This window comes from Myodes glareolus, chromosome 10, assembly GCF_982192425.1.
Source record: "Myodes glareolus chromosome 10, mMyoGla1.1, whole genome shotgun sequence".
In the NCBI taxonomy this organism is placed as follows: domain Eukaryota; kingdom Metazoa; phylum Chordata; class Mammalia; order Rodentia; family Cricetidae; genus Myodes; species Myodes glareolus.
Genome location: NC_142035.1, coordinates 4,708,397 through 4,722,680, shown reverse-complemented (window position 1 = coordinate 4,722,680; position 14,284 = coordinate 4,708,397).

Here is a 14,284-nt window from a genome sequence, read left to right as displayed (position 1 = left end):
TCGTAAGAAAGGAGGAGCCTCTGTGTGTTTATTTGGCAGTTAGGTGGTGAATTCACAGAAAGAGTAAAGAGTAAAAGGAACCAACTAAAATCATGTGTTTTCTTTCAGTTTATTTATATGGTGTATTATATTTATTGATTTTTGTATGTTGAACCATCCCTACATCCCTGGGATGATGCCTATTTGATTATGGTAGATGATCTTTTTGATATGTTCTTGGATTTGGTTTCCAAGAATTATTGAGTATTTTTGCATCTATGCCCATAAGAAAAATTGGTTTGTAATTCTCCTTCTTTGTTGGCCCTTATGTGGTTTTGGGTCAGGGTAACTTGGCCCCATAAAGTGTATCTATCAATGTTCATTCTGTTTCTATTTTGTGAAATAATTTGAAGGGTATTGGCATTAACTCTCTCTCTTTTTTTTTTTTTTTTTTTTTTTTTTTTACACTGGTAGAATTCTGTGCTAAAACCATTTGGCCCTGGACTTTATTTTTTTGTGGTCGAGAGACTTTCAATGACTGCCTTTATTTCTTTAGGGGTTATAGGCCTATTTAAATTATTTGTCTGATCTTGATTTACTTTGGTAAGTGGTACCTATCAAGAAAATTACCCATTTCTTTTAGATTTTCTGATTTTGTGGAGTACAGATTTTTTAAATATGTCCTTGTGATTCTCTGAATTCCCTCAGTATCTGTTGTTATGCTCTTATTTTGACTTCTGATTTTATTAATTTGGATAGTCTCTCTCTGCATTTTAGTTAATTTGGGTCAGGATTTGTCTATTTTGTTGATTTTCTCTTTGTTTCATTGGTTTTTTTTTTGTATTGTTCTTTTTGTTTCTATTTTGCTGATCTTAGACCTGAGTTTAATTATTTCCCGGTGTCTACTCTTCTCGGGTGTGCGTACTGCGTTTTGTGCCATAGCTTTCAGGGGTGCTGTTAAGTTACTAGTATAAGATCTCTTCAGGTTCTTCACGAAGACACTCAGCACTATGACCTCTCCTGTTAACACTGTTTTCGTTGTGTCCCATGAGTTTGGGTAGATTGGATATTCATCCCCATTGGATTCTAGAAAGTCTTCAACTTCTTCCTTCATTTCTGTTGTGACCCATTTTTCATTCAGTAGAGAGCTGTTCAGCTTCTGTGAGTCTGTACATTTTCTGTTGTTGATCTTCAGCTTCAATTCAAGGTGATCTGACAGGATGTGGGGAGTCATTTCAGTTTTTTTGAATCTGTTGAGACTTGCTTTGTGTGCAACTATGTGGTCAATTTGGAAGAACGTTCCGTGAGCTATCTTCTGTAAGTACCTTTCAGGTTACTTTGGTTTATAATGTCCGTTAGCTCCAGTATTTCTCTGTTTAGTTTTTGTGTGAATGACTTCTCCACTGGTGAGAGTTGAGTATTGATGTCTCTCACTGTCTGTGTGTGAAGGTCAATGTGTTATCTTAGGTGTAGCAGTGTTTCTTTTACAAAAGTGGGTGTCCTTGTGTTGGGGGCATTGATGCTAAGAACTGAAATATCATCGTGGTAGACATTATCCATTGATGAGTATATACTGTTCCTACCCATTTCTTTTGATTATTTTTGGTTTGAAGTCTATTTTGTTAGATATTACAATGAGTATACCAAGCCAGACGATGATGGCATACACCTTTAATCCCAGCACTCAGGAGGCAGAGACAGGTAGATTCTGTAAGTTCAAGGCCAGTCTGGTCTACACAGTGAGTTACAGGGCAGCCATCACTGCACAGAGAGACCCCTGTCTTAATAAAAACCAAAACCAAACAAACAAAAAAATGACTCCACCAGTTTGCTTTTTAGGTTCATTTTCTTGGACTTTATTTTTCCAACCCTTTATCATGAGGTCATGTCTGTCCTCAGTGTTGAGGTGTATTTCTTGTATGCAGCGGAAGGATAGATCTGTTTTCACATTCATTATGTTAGCCTGTGTCTTTTTATTGGGGAATTGAGACCATTGATACTGAGAGATATCAAAGACCAAGATTAATAATTACTGTAAAGTTGTTTTTGTTGCTGTTGTTGGTGTTGTTGTTGGTGTTTGTGTATGTCTGTTTGTGTGCACACTCGCATGTGCACACTCGCATGTGTATGTTCCTAAATACATAAATACAACCTACTCAGTCTGTACAATGGTTCTTGTGTATATAAACATCATTTTTCCTTGTGTGTGTATATATTTTTTTCAGGGCTGACCATTTGGTGTTGGATAACCAACTGATGAGTTCTGAACCCGAGGAGAGCTAGGACAGGTATAGGGGAAGGTGGAAGAGAGGAAAGAGGAGAGAGAGACCTTTTAATTATATGATAATTTCAAAAATAAAAGAAATAATCAAAAGCTTTAAATGTATATATAATTTTAGGTAAAAATACAATTCACTAAAAAGCAGCAGACGGGAAAAGGTAATCAAAATTAGTAAAGTAGAGGCAAATGAACAACAATACAAAGAATCAATTAAACAAAGAGTTGGTTCTTTGAAAAATTAAATGAAATTGACAAATCCTTAGCCAATTTAAACAAAATAAGAGAGAAACTCCAAGTTAATGAAATTAGAGATGAAAAGGGAAACATTACAACAGATACAAGGAAATTAAGAAAATCTTAGGTATATACCTTTAAATACCTATCCTCCAAGTCAGAATTTGGTGCCTCATACCTTTTCATCCCAGGACTCAGGAGATACAGGCAGGCAGCTCTCTTAGGAGTCTGAAGCCAAGATGGTAACATGGTCTACATAGCAAATGTCAGGCCAGTCGGGGCTACAGAGTGTGATCCTGTCTCAAACAAAACAACAACAAACAAAAACAATAAAAGTCAAATGAAACCCACCAAAATCCTCTATTCTGTAAATTGGAAAATTTAAAAGAAATGGATAAATTTCTAGATGTGTGCAAAATACCAAAATTAAACCAAGATGAAATACATACATTAGGATCCTTCAGCGGACCTGGGTTCAATTCCCAGCACCCACATGGCAGCTCACAACTGTCTGTAACTATAAGATCAGATAAACATGCAGGCAAAACACCAATGCACATAAAATTTAAAAAATATATTAAGCAGCTCTCCACAATTGGTAATGTAATTGAAGGAACAATATACCAAAATTAAACCAGGATGAAATACAGACATTAAACAGATCCGTAACCAGCAATGAGACTGAAGCAGCAATAGTCTCCTATTTAAAAAGAGCCCAGGGCCCCATGGATTCACCACAGAACTCTCAGAACTTCAAAGAAGATCTGACACCAATAGGTCTTAAATTATTTCATACAGAGAAGCAGGATGGAAGACATTCAAAGTCTTTTTATGAAACCAGTATTACTCTGATACCCAAAACAGATAAAGACGCCACACACAAAAGAGAAAACTGTAGGCTGATCTCCCTGATGAACAAAAAGGCAACAATCCTAAATAAAGTGCAAACAAACCAAGTTCAAGATCACGGGAAAAGAAGATCATTCATAGGGACCTAGATGACTTTATTCTCGAGATGCAGCAACAATTCGACGTATTAATTCAACCAATGTTTTCTATCATATAAATAGACTCAGCAGTAGATATTATACAATTATATTCTTAGATACAGAAAAGGCCTTTGGTAAAATCCAGTGCCCCTCCCTAATAAGAGGCAGGAGAAGTTGAGGACAGAGGGACCACAGCAAAGTATAGTAAAGGCTGTCTATGACAAACTTACTTCCAACACCATCTTTAATAGAGAAAACCTCAAACCATTCCTGTTAGGGAAGAGACAAGCATGTCCACTTTCCCCATACCTGTTCAACATCATTCCTGGAATCTTAGAAGAATAAGACTAGAGAAGGACATGAAAGGAATACAAGTAGGGGAAGAAAAAAGGGAGCTACTAACAGAAAAAAGAAGAAATCCAATATTCCCTAATTGCAGATGATGCAATTCCACATGTCAGAAAACCTGAAGACTCCACCAAAAATGATTTCAGACAAGATACATACTTGTAGCAAAGTTCCAGGGTGCAAAATTAATACTAAGTCAGTGGCCTTTTGGTAGAACAATGAAAAATAAACTGAAATGGAAATTTCACACACACACACACACACGAGTGCGCACGCATGCACACACTCACATACACACACAGACACACATGCACACAGAAATAAATCGAAACAAAGAACTCCAAAACTCTACAATGCAAACATTAAGAGTGAATAAAGAAACCGAGGAAGACACTGGAAGACGGAAAGGCCTTCCATGCTCAGGCCTTGGGAGAATGAACATTGTGAAAATGGCCGTCCTTCCAAAAGCCATCTTCAGCAGATTCGATGTCATCCCACTCTGAATGCCACGGTCTTTTTCACAGACACAAGGGTGGGGATCTCAAAATTTATGTGGAGATACAAAAGACCAAGAATAGCTAGAGTGATCCTGAGCAAAAAGAATAGTGAAGTCAGTGTTCAAACCTGATATCAAGGTAGACTCCAGAGCCACCATGCTAAAGACAGCATGGCCCCGATACCAAGTCAGGTTCGTAGGTCTGTGGAACAGAAGAAGGGACCCAGACACTACTTCAGACAGATACAGGCCCCTGATCTTTGATAAAGATGCCAAAAGCAATAAACACTGGAGAAAAAATGACACATTCAGCAAACGGTGCTGAAAACCCTGGATGTGAAGACGCAGAAAGCTGAGGCACAGGTTTAGCATTCGCCCGCTCAAAACCCAACTGCAGATGCACCAAGGACATCAACATCAGACCCGAAAGTTGGAAACTTGTAGAAAACCAAGTAGGGAGTACACATCACCTGAGAGGCACAGATAAGAACTTTCTGAGGCAGACCCCAGTAGTGCAGAAAATAAGGCAATTGACAAACGGGATCTCGTGAAACTGAAGAAGCTTCTGTACCAGAGAGGAAACTGTCAAGCAAGAGAAGAGCAGCTTGCAGAATGGGAGAAACCCTTGAACATCTGACAGGATCGGTGTCTAGAATATACAAAAACACACATAGAAGAAGACAGACAAATTATGAAATTGGACGGACAATCCTCCAAGAAAGGAATGCAAATGGTTAGGAAACAAAGGGTGTTTGGCATCCTTAGCCATCAGGGAAACGCAGATGAAACCCATTTCAAGATTCTTATCTCCCTCCCCCACCAGAATACCAATAAAAGGAAATTCTGGTGTAGAAATAAAGAGGGGGAGGGCATTTATCCACGGTCGGGTGTGTGTGTGTGTGTGTGTGTGCAAGCTCATGCAGCCTCTTTGGAAGTCAGTCTGGCGTTTTCTCAAAACACCGGAAATAGAATTACTGTTTGACCCAGCTATACCACTCCTGAGCCCACATTCAGAGGACTTAATATCCGACCACAGAGACACTTGCGCATCCGTGTTCCTTGCTGTTCCAGTCACAGTAGCCAGGAAATGGAGGCTGTGCAGATATCCATCGGCTGATGGAAGGATAATGAAGTCGCAGTGTGTATGTACAACAGAAGGCTACTCGGATGTAATGAAAAATGAAACCATGAAATTTGCAGGTAAATGGATGGAACTGGAAAAAATTCTGCTCAGCGAGGTCACCCAGGTGCCCACGTACAAACCCCACATATAAACCTCCGCATATGGAGGCCCTTCTATAGCTTTTGTTTTGTGTGTTTAAGCCAGAGTACACGTAAAATCCAGGAAATCCGAAATTGGTTTAGGAAGGGGGACAGTAGAATACAGGTGAAATGAAAGCAGGGGTTGGGGGAGCATTGTGGGCAGAAGGGTTCCAGCTGGCTGTGCAGTGGTGGAGATAGGAAACTGGAAAGACAGGAGAAGTCTCAGCTAGGATGGGGTATGCCTGAGAAAGTCACACAGGAATCTTTCTATGATCTAGGAGGGGAGAATAGAACACACGTGTTGTAAAAGAACAGACAGAGGATGCTGGGAGCTAAAGGTTAAGATAGGGTGACAGGCAAGGGCTGAAGGGAAAAAACGAGAGAGGGCAGGTTAACCAAAACCAAGGGTGCAGGAGGAAGCATTATGTCACCCCAGCAGCTTCTGCCTTAATTAAAGGCACAACAAAAAATCCTTTGGGCAAAGGTACCCTGCGTGGGTGAACAATGTCACTCCCAAAGGACAGAGGACTTTTAAAGAAAGCTCCCAGTGCCTGGCATGGAATACCTTACTCTACATTACTGATCCAGGAGGCCCCAAAGGCACCCAAACCAATAGAGACTGTTGTCATTGCTTTTGGTTTGCCCATCATAAGTGTATGGGAAGATCCTTTTGCTAAAGACACCACGGCACAGAGAAGCCAACCTCACCTGACTAGAAAGCTCTCCCTGGTGGCTAGCTTTCACGGTGCAGGAAGGGGCTGGCCATGCTGCTGGGGGAGGAAAAGAGATGATCTTACCCGAGAGTGGACCTTCCATGCACCAAAACCTACCTACCAGCATCATGTGCACAGTGGTACAAAACTTGCAAGACTATTCTTGACAGTAACCAACTGTACTCTTGTTTGGATCTGAGGCCTGTTCCACAGGAGGGAACTCATGCCTGCTATTGTAAGCATGGAGGAAGAGACCTGGTCAGTCATCCTCATCAACTTAGACCATGAAACCCAGTATGGACAAGTTCAACAGAACCACCATCTACGGGCTGCCCATGCATTCTTCAGCATTGCCAGGGAATTAATTAATTAATTATCTAATTAATTAATTATTATAAACATGGTTCAAACCCATGGTTAGGGAAGTCATCACCCTAGGGGAGAACTTTTTGATACTGTTTTACTAAATGGTCCTATTGTCAAGCTGCCTTTTAAATGTCATGTTTCTATCCATAGAGCTGGGCATCTCTCAACTTTGGGCGGAGCCCCTTCTTCCTGCAGTGGGCAATGGTTAGTAGAGAAACTCAGGCCAGTCAAACTGCTGAAGATGAGTGCTCAGCCATAGATGGGACATCTGCACCAAACCTCCACCCCCAGGCTCAGCGAGCAACATGGAGGAAGGGGTGGGAAGAAGGTGAGAGCTGGAGGATGGAAAGGAGGACTGGCGTGTGTTGTCCTTTGGACAGTGACACGGAGGGGAAGCACACACACTCATGGCAGCTGTGATTGCTTGCCCAAGATCAAGCCAATTGGAAATTCCAGCGTGGAGCTGCGGCAGTGACTCAGCGAATTAAGAGCATTTGTTGGTCTCACAGAGGACCTAAGTTCGTTCTTCAGAATTCGAATGGTGGCTCATATCCACCTGTAACTCCAGCTCCAGGGGAGCCTGATGTCTCTAGGAGCATCTTCACTGACATGCACATATCCACACAAAGACACACACACACACTTTAAAATAATTAAAGTAAATTTTAAAATTCCCGCATGGAGGGGAGAGGTTCCCAAGGCCACACACCCACTATGATGAGGAGCTATTGACAATTAGAAGCTGCCACAAGAGGAAGATTCATTTGTCCCCCCTGAGAAATGGCTGCTGGTAGTTGTCCACACCTTAGTGGATAACCCCACAGGCAAGTGCGGGTGGGCTGCGCTGATTGGACCCAGTGCATTGTAAAGTATTACTTAAAAGAGAACTTGAAACTGGAAGGATGATATATTAAAGATAGGGACAAAGGGGGAGTTGGGAGAAGCTGGGCTAAGATGGATTATATACATAATGAAATTTTCAAAAAATAATATTAAAAAAGAAAGAAATGGCCAAAACAGTCTTCAGTCTGGTAGAAAATATTTGAGAAACAGATAACTAAGAAATCACTAAAAGAAAAAAAAAAAGATTTGTTCATTATGCGTGTTTATCTGCATGTGTGTATGTACACTGGTTCCCTGGGTCCCTGGAGCTGGTGTTACAGGGTTCAGGTCCCAACACTGGCTCCCCTGCGAGAACAGCAAGTTCTCTTAACGGCTAAGCCAGATTTTCAACCCCAGGAGAAGAGTTTTCTCTTCACACTAGAAAGGCCCCCGACCTTTCATTAATAATAAAATAACAGGCTATTTTAACTTAACTTAAATATTTGAGTAGGTCACTGGAGAACATGACTAGACGTCAGATATGCAGATGCAAAGCTGCCCCCATGGCATTCACAGATAGGTAGTTGTAAAATTAAAACTACTACATAAAATCATTACACATCTATTAGAATGTCATTTTTAACCAGAGAATGTTGATAATATGGGAGATACTAAAACTCTCACACCTTGCTCATGAGAACATGAAGTTTTAATTACTTTGGAAGTAGTTGAACAGAAATTTGCTGTTATTTACATTAAACAAAGGGCTGGAGAGATGGCTTGGCTGCTTTAGCAGAGGACCCAAGTTCAGTCTTCAGAAGCACAAGGCAGCTCACAGCCATCTCTAACTCTGGTTACAAGGAATCTGACACCTTTTGCCTTCAGGGGCACTGCATGCACAGGTGTGTATACATCTATGCAATCAAATTCATGCACATATAAAAAAAATCTAATAAAATTTAAACAAGAACCTTCCTTAAACCCAGTGAATCTACTGCAAGGAATTAGCATTTGCCCAAGAGATATGAAAACATAGCCATATAAGTCCTTACACACAACTAACAGTTGGTTTATTGTGGAGGGAAGAAAGAACTCTGTAACAGCCCTCATCAAAAGTTAGTCAAAGAAGCAAGTCTTGGTATGTCATCTTTTTAACGTTATTATTTCCATTTTATGTGTATTTTGCCTGTGCCATATGCATTCTTGGGGCCTTCAGCACCTGAAAAATGTATTGGATCTCCTGGAACTGGAGTTATAGATGGTTGTGAGCCACCATGTAGGTACTGGGAACTGAACCAAGGTCCTCTGGAAGAGCACCCAGTTTTCTTAACCATTGATTCATCTCTCTAATCCCGAATTTTGATATTTCTTTATAACATAATACTATTAAGAAACCCCACACAATCCATGTAACAATATGGGTGAATCCAAAATCAGCAAGCTGGACGGAAGAAGACCAGGAAGAGCCATGCAGTACACTCTATGTGGTTTGGTGTATATAAAGCTTTAGAAAGTGAAAATACCATTTCCAGAGAACAAATCAATAGATGTAGGGAATGGTGGGAGAAAGACTGGAACCCTAGTGATACATCATAAGGCTTTGTGGGTACTATCAGTGTTCCTTATCTTCATTGTGACATTAGCTTCTCAGCATCAGTACCGCAGTTAGCTGTGATTGTCCGCTTGTCACAGCAGTCACTGGAGAGGAAAACTTAGATTGAGGAATGGCCTAGATTACATTGGCCTATCTGCATGTCTGTGGGGAATTGTCTTGATTGTTAACTGTTGCAAGACAGGAGACTGTGGGTAGAACTCTCCAGAGGCAGGTCAGCCTGGGACGTATAAGGAAGCCAGCAAAGCCTGAGGCTGGGAGCCACCAGAGAACAAGCCAGAAAGCACTGTTCCTCCACAGTTTCTGATTCAAGCGTATGCTTGAACCCTGGTTTTCCTCAGTGACGGACTGTTGATATGGGAGTGTAAGCCAAATATTTCCTTCTCAAATTTCTTTTGGTCAGAGTATTTTACCATAGCAACAGAATAGAATGAAAACAACCAGTATTTATTAAATCATATTTAATGCATGTGTCTTTTAAAATTTCTGACAGAATCACTCAAGAAAAGCGAGGAAAACAAATTGCCAATATCAGAAATTAAAGAGGAGACCTTACTACAGATCCTACAGATGCCGAAAAGATAAGAAAATAATGACACATTCTATGCCAATAAACTCAATTATTTAGGTAAAGTAGGCAAGCTCACTGATGTACTTAACTTACCAACACTAAAGAAGATATTCAGAATTTATTGAAGTCCTTGAATTTTTTATTAAATCTTCACAAGTAAATTATAGACCTCAAGAGTTTTGCTGGTGATTATTATTAAAAAACATGAAGAATGAAAGATACAACTCTAAGACAAGTTCACTCAGAAAATAAGGAGAATGGATTTCTTGGTCATCTTTGAAAATCAGAATAATCTAGATCCCAAACCAGGCATGATCAGCTGCTCTCATAAAAATCCTTAACATTAGAAAATTGAATCAAGTGATATAACTATAATACATTGGTATCGTCTTCTCCTCAAGGAACGCACAAATGACATAGCATTCAAAAGTTAGTCAGTCTGATTCACCACCAGAACAAATCTCTGTTTGTTTAGTGACAGGGTCTCATGTATCCCAGGTTGGCTTCAACTTTGCTGTGCGAGGATGGCCTTGAGCTTCCGATGCTCCTACTTCTATCCAGAGTTCAATGATTACAGGCTTGAATCACCACATCTGTGGTTACTGAGGATCAAACCCAGGACTTTGCACACGTAGGAAGAGCACTCTGTACTAACTGGCCTACTTCCCCAGCCTGCCTATGAGCAAAATGAATGAGCAAAACCATATGACTGTTTTGAAAAGAACAGAAAGGGTGTTGGGCTTGACCAATCACTTGGCTTCAAGTGCCCATTCATGACCAAAACTCTCAGTAAACTTGGTTGGGAAAACAACTTCTTTAATCTGATGAGGCATTGAATAAAAAGTCTAAGCATCATATTTATTGTTGAAAACCTGGAGCCTTTTATCCTAAGGCTGGGATCGTGTCAAGGATATCTTCATGTGTCACTCCCCTTCATCACTGTACTGAAATTCTAGCTAGTGTAATAAGACAAGAAAAACTAAAAGCATATAAAGATGGAAAAGAAAGGTTCAGGATGGGAGAGATGGCTCAGTGGTCATGAGCATGTGCTGTTCTTACAGAGAACTCAAGTTCAGCTCCTAGCACCCACACTGGGTCGCCACCCATGACTTCAATACCATCTTAATGGGCTCCACAGACACCAACATTTACACACAAATACATACCTACACACAGCAATGCTTAGTTTAAAAAAAGTTTTAAAATCTTAAGAAAAGAAGAAAGGCTAAAGCCCCACATAGTTATAGATAGTATGACTATTTACATGGAAATCCCTATAGAATATACAAGAGTGACCCCAGCCCTGATCAGTAACCAAATTAATAAGATCATGCTATACAAAGTAGATATACAAAATCAATTGTATTTTTATTCCAATAGAAAATAATGGAGAACAAAATTGTGAAAAAAATCTATGTATAACAGTATCAAACCCAAAATACTTCTATGTATCTTTAAAGATATGCAAAATCCATGTGTAGGCATGTAAAATACATTGCCAGGAGACACTAATGACAAAGAAGCACATACTCTAAGTCTAATGATGTTAAGAGGTGCGTTGTACCCAGATTGAATGGAACATTTGTTTGTTTTTATTTTGCTTTTGCTTTTTGAGACAGGATCTCACTCATCCTATAGTCAAGACTGGCTTCAGACTTCCAGTCTTCCTGCCTCAACCTCCTGAGTGCTGAGGTTACAAGTGTGGGTCATCATATCCAACAGAACTTCATTTTCATAGTTTGTCCTCAAATCCAATCCAAATGTCACCAGCAATGTTTGTAGAGCAGACGAGCTGCTTCTAAAATCTAAGTGAAGATGAGAACAGTTTAAAGGGACCTCAGCAATACTAGAAACAGACCGCCGGGCTCAGGAGCTAGCTGGGCATGGTTGTCAGGTGTCCGTGGCACTGGCAATCAGATGGACAGATCAGTGGGTAGAGTGACCAAGCCAGAGGCCCCGCTCTTCTACACATTAGCCCATGCCAACTTGACGAGGAAAGAAATTTTGCAAGCAAATGAGCCAGAAAACCTAGGCAAATGTATTTTATGAAATAATGAGTTCCTCCCACTTCATATTTACACACAAACATCAATTTAAGAGGATTGTATCATAGACCCAATGTGAAAACCTAGAATGGCCAAACCTCCAGCTCACCACATAGACGACTGTATTAATGTTGAGGCAGGCTAAAATTTCCTACTGAGGACCCCAAGAATTTTAGGCACAATGGGAAGTATTGACAGGCCAGGCACTAAATTTTAAACTTGTGTTCATCAAAAGTCAACAGGAATAAAAGGAGAAGGCAGGTCACAAGTTTGGAGAAGGTTTGTAATTCACATGCCTGACAAAGAAGTTTTGTGCAGAACATTTAAAGACCCCAATGGTTCAATAGTCAGGCACACATAAGAGAACAGGACTTGAATAGACACTTCTCACAAGCAGACACACAAATGCACAAGTGCGTTTGAAATTGTTCAGTGTCGTTTGCCTTCAGGAAAATTCAAATAGTTGACACAATGAGACGCCACTTCACACCTGCGAATGGCAAGCTTTCCACACATTGACAGTAACTGAAACTCTTCATGTCAGGCCATTCAGGCACTTTGGTAAAGGTTCTAGGAGAGTTAAACATACAGCCCCCCTGTTCGGAAACAATCCAGGCTGAGCAGTTCATTCGAGGAAAGTGAAGACGGATGTGCGTGCACACTCTAGTGCCTGTCAACAGAAGAATGAATAAATCAAAGATATTCACGCTGAGGTTTCTCCAGCATAAAAAGAACATTCACCAAGTTCTCAAAATAATAAAGGCGAATCTCAAAACTGCATTGTGCAAATGAGTGCCTATTCTATGATTACATGTATATGGAGGACCAGGGAAGATTGATCTATGGCGGCCCCAATGAGGACAGTCTGATCATGGACGGGGAAAGTCATGAGAGGACCTTCTGGTGAGCAGCAAGGTTATCTATCTTGATTACAGTTGGAGTACGTGACTATTTGCATAACTCAAAACTCATAAAACTGTACACTTATCTGTAAATTTTTCATGTAAATTTTGCTCCAATAAAAAGTTCTCTGATGCTGCACTGTTACACAGCCTTCAGTTAGCATCATTACCGCATCATACACTCCATTTGAAGCTCCAAAATTGCTCCCAACGAAACCCACAACACAACACAAAATAAATCACAGACAAAAAGAAGGCAATAAACAAAAGTCTATTAACATAATGTCAAAATATTTGGGAGGAAGTAACATATTATTTATCCCTCCAGAAAGCCCATTTTAAAAATGTGTTCTTTCTAACCATGTAATTGGAAATAAAACAAAGACTGTTTGTTTTTCCTGGCATTCTGTCTCTCACACCAAAACAAAGCAGAATGACTGATTAAAAGCAAATAGAGATAATTGATGTGAGAGGTGAGATGACAGGCGACAGGTGAGGGTGCATGGGGCAACCCACAGGAGGCAGCAACATTTTGATTCTTGTTTTGTGAAATTTCACCGGTCTTTTATTGGGGATTCCAAAACCATTAATCACATACACACAAAAGAAATAGTGCCACATTGGTCATCAGGTTAAAGACTCTGTTCTTTACAAGCCAACAGCAATAAAATGAAACAGGAAGCCATAGGTTGGGATATATTCATATATCACAAGCTGGGGAGATGGTAAAATATGTATAGGCTGAAGGGCCTAAGTCCCAACCCCAACCTCACAACCCATGTAGAAACTATGGGTGTGGTGGAGTCCTTGCAGTCTCAGTCCTTGAGGAGGCAGAGTCCTGGACCTCCTTATCCTGCTAGCCCAACCTATTTGGTGAATTCCAAACAACTGAAAGTCTCTGTTGAAAGGAGGTGCATTGTGATTTCTGAGGAAAACATTTGGGATTGTCCTCTAGCCTCCACATACACACATACATGCATGTATCTGTATGCAAGTACACACACATGTGAACATACATGCATACATAAAAACAATAGCAAAAAAACTTATAATGTTTTAAGAAAGCTGTGGGATCTTGTATGCTGTGAATATGTGTTGTTCTCATTGGTTGATAAATAAAGTTGTTTTGCCTGTGACAAGGCAGGATAGAGTCAGGTAGGAAAACCAAACAAAGACACAGATGAAGAAGTATGGAGTCTAGGAGATACCAGTCAGCTGCCGAGGAAGCAAGACATGTAAAAAATGAGGCAACGTCATGGCCATGTGACAATACATAGATGAATAGAAATGGGTTAATTTAAGATGTAAGAGCTAGCTAGCAATAAGCATGAGCCATTGGCCAAATATTAATATGTAATATTAAGCCCCTAAGTGTTTTACTTGGAACCTGAATGACAGAAGTGAAACCTCCAATCACATAAACACATTTACAACTTTATGTTGGGCTCCATTCAAAGCCATACATGGCTGCATGTGGTCCACAGGCTTTGGGCTGACACACTTAGGAGTGTCCAGCCCCTGCTCTGATTTCCTCTGCCTGACTGTTGCAGCCCTGCATCCCCCAGTCAAATGCATTGATGGTTAGCTCTCAACAAGGCTGAACGGAATGACCAAGCATTTGTGTAGGGAGTCCACCTTTGGTCTGAGAGTCACATGGGTCAAA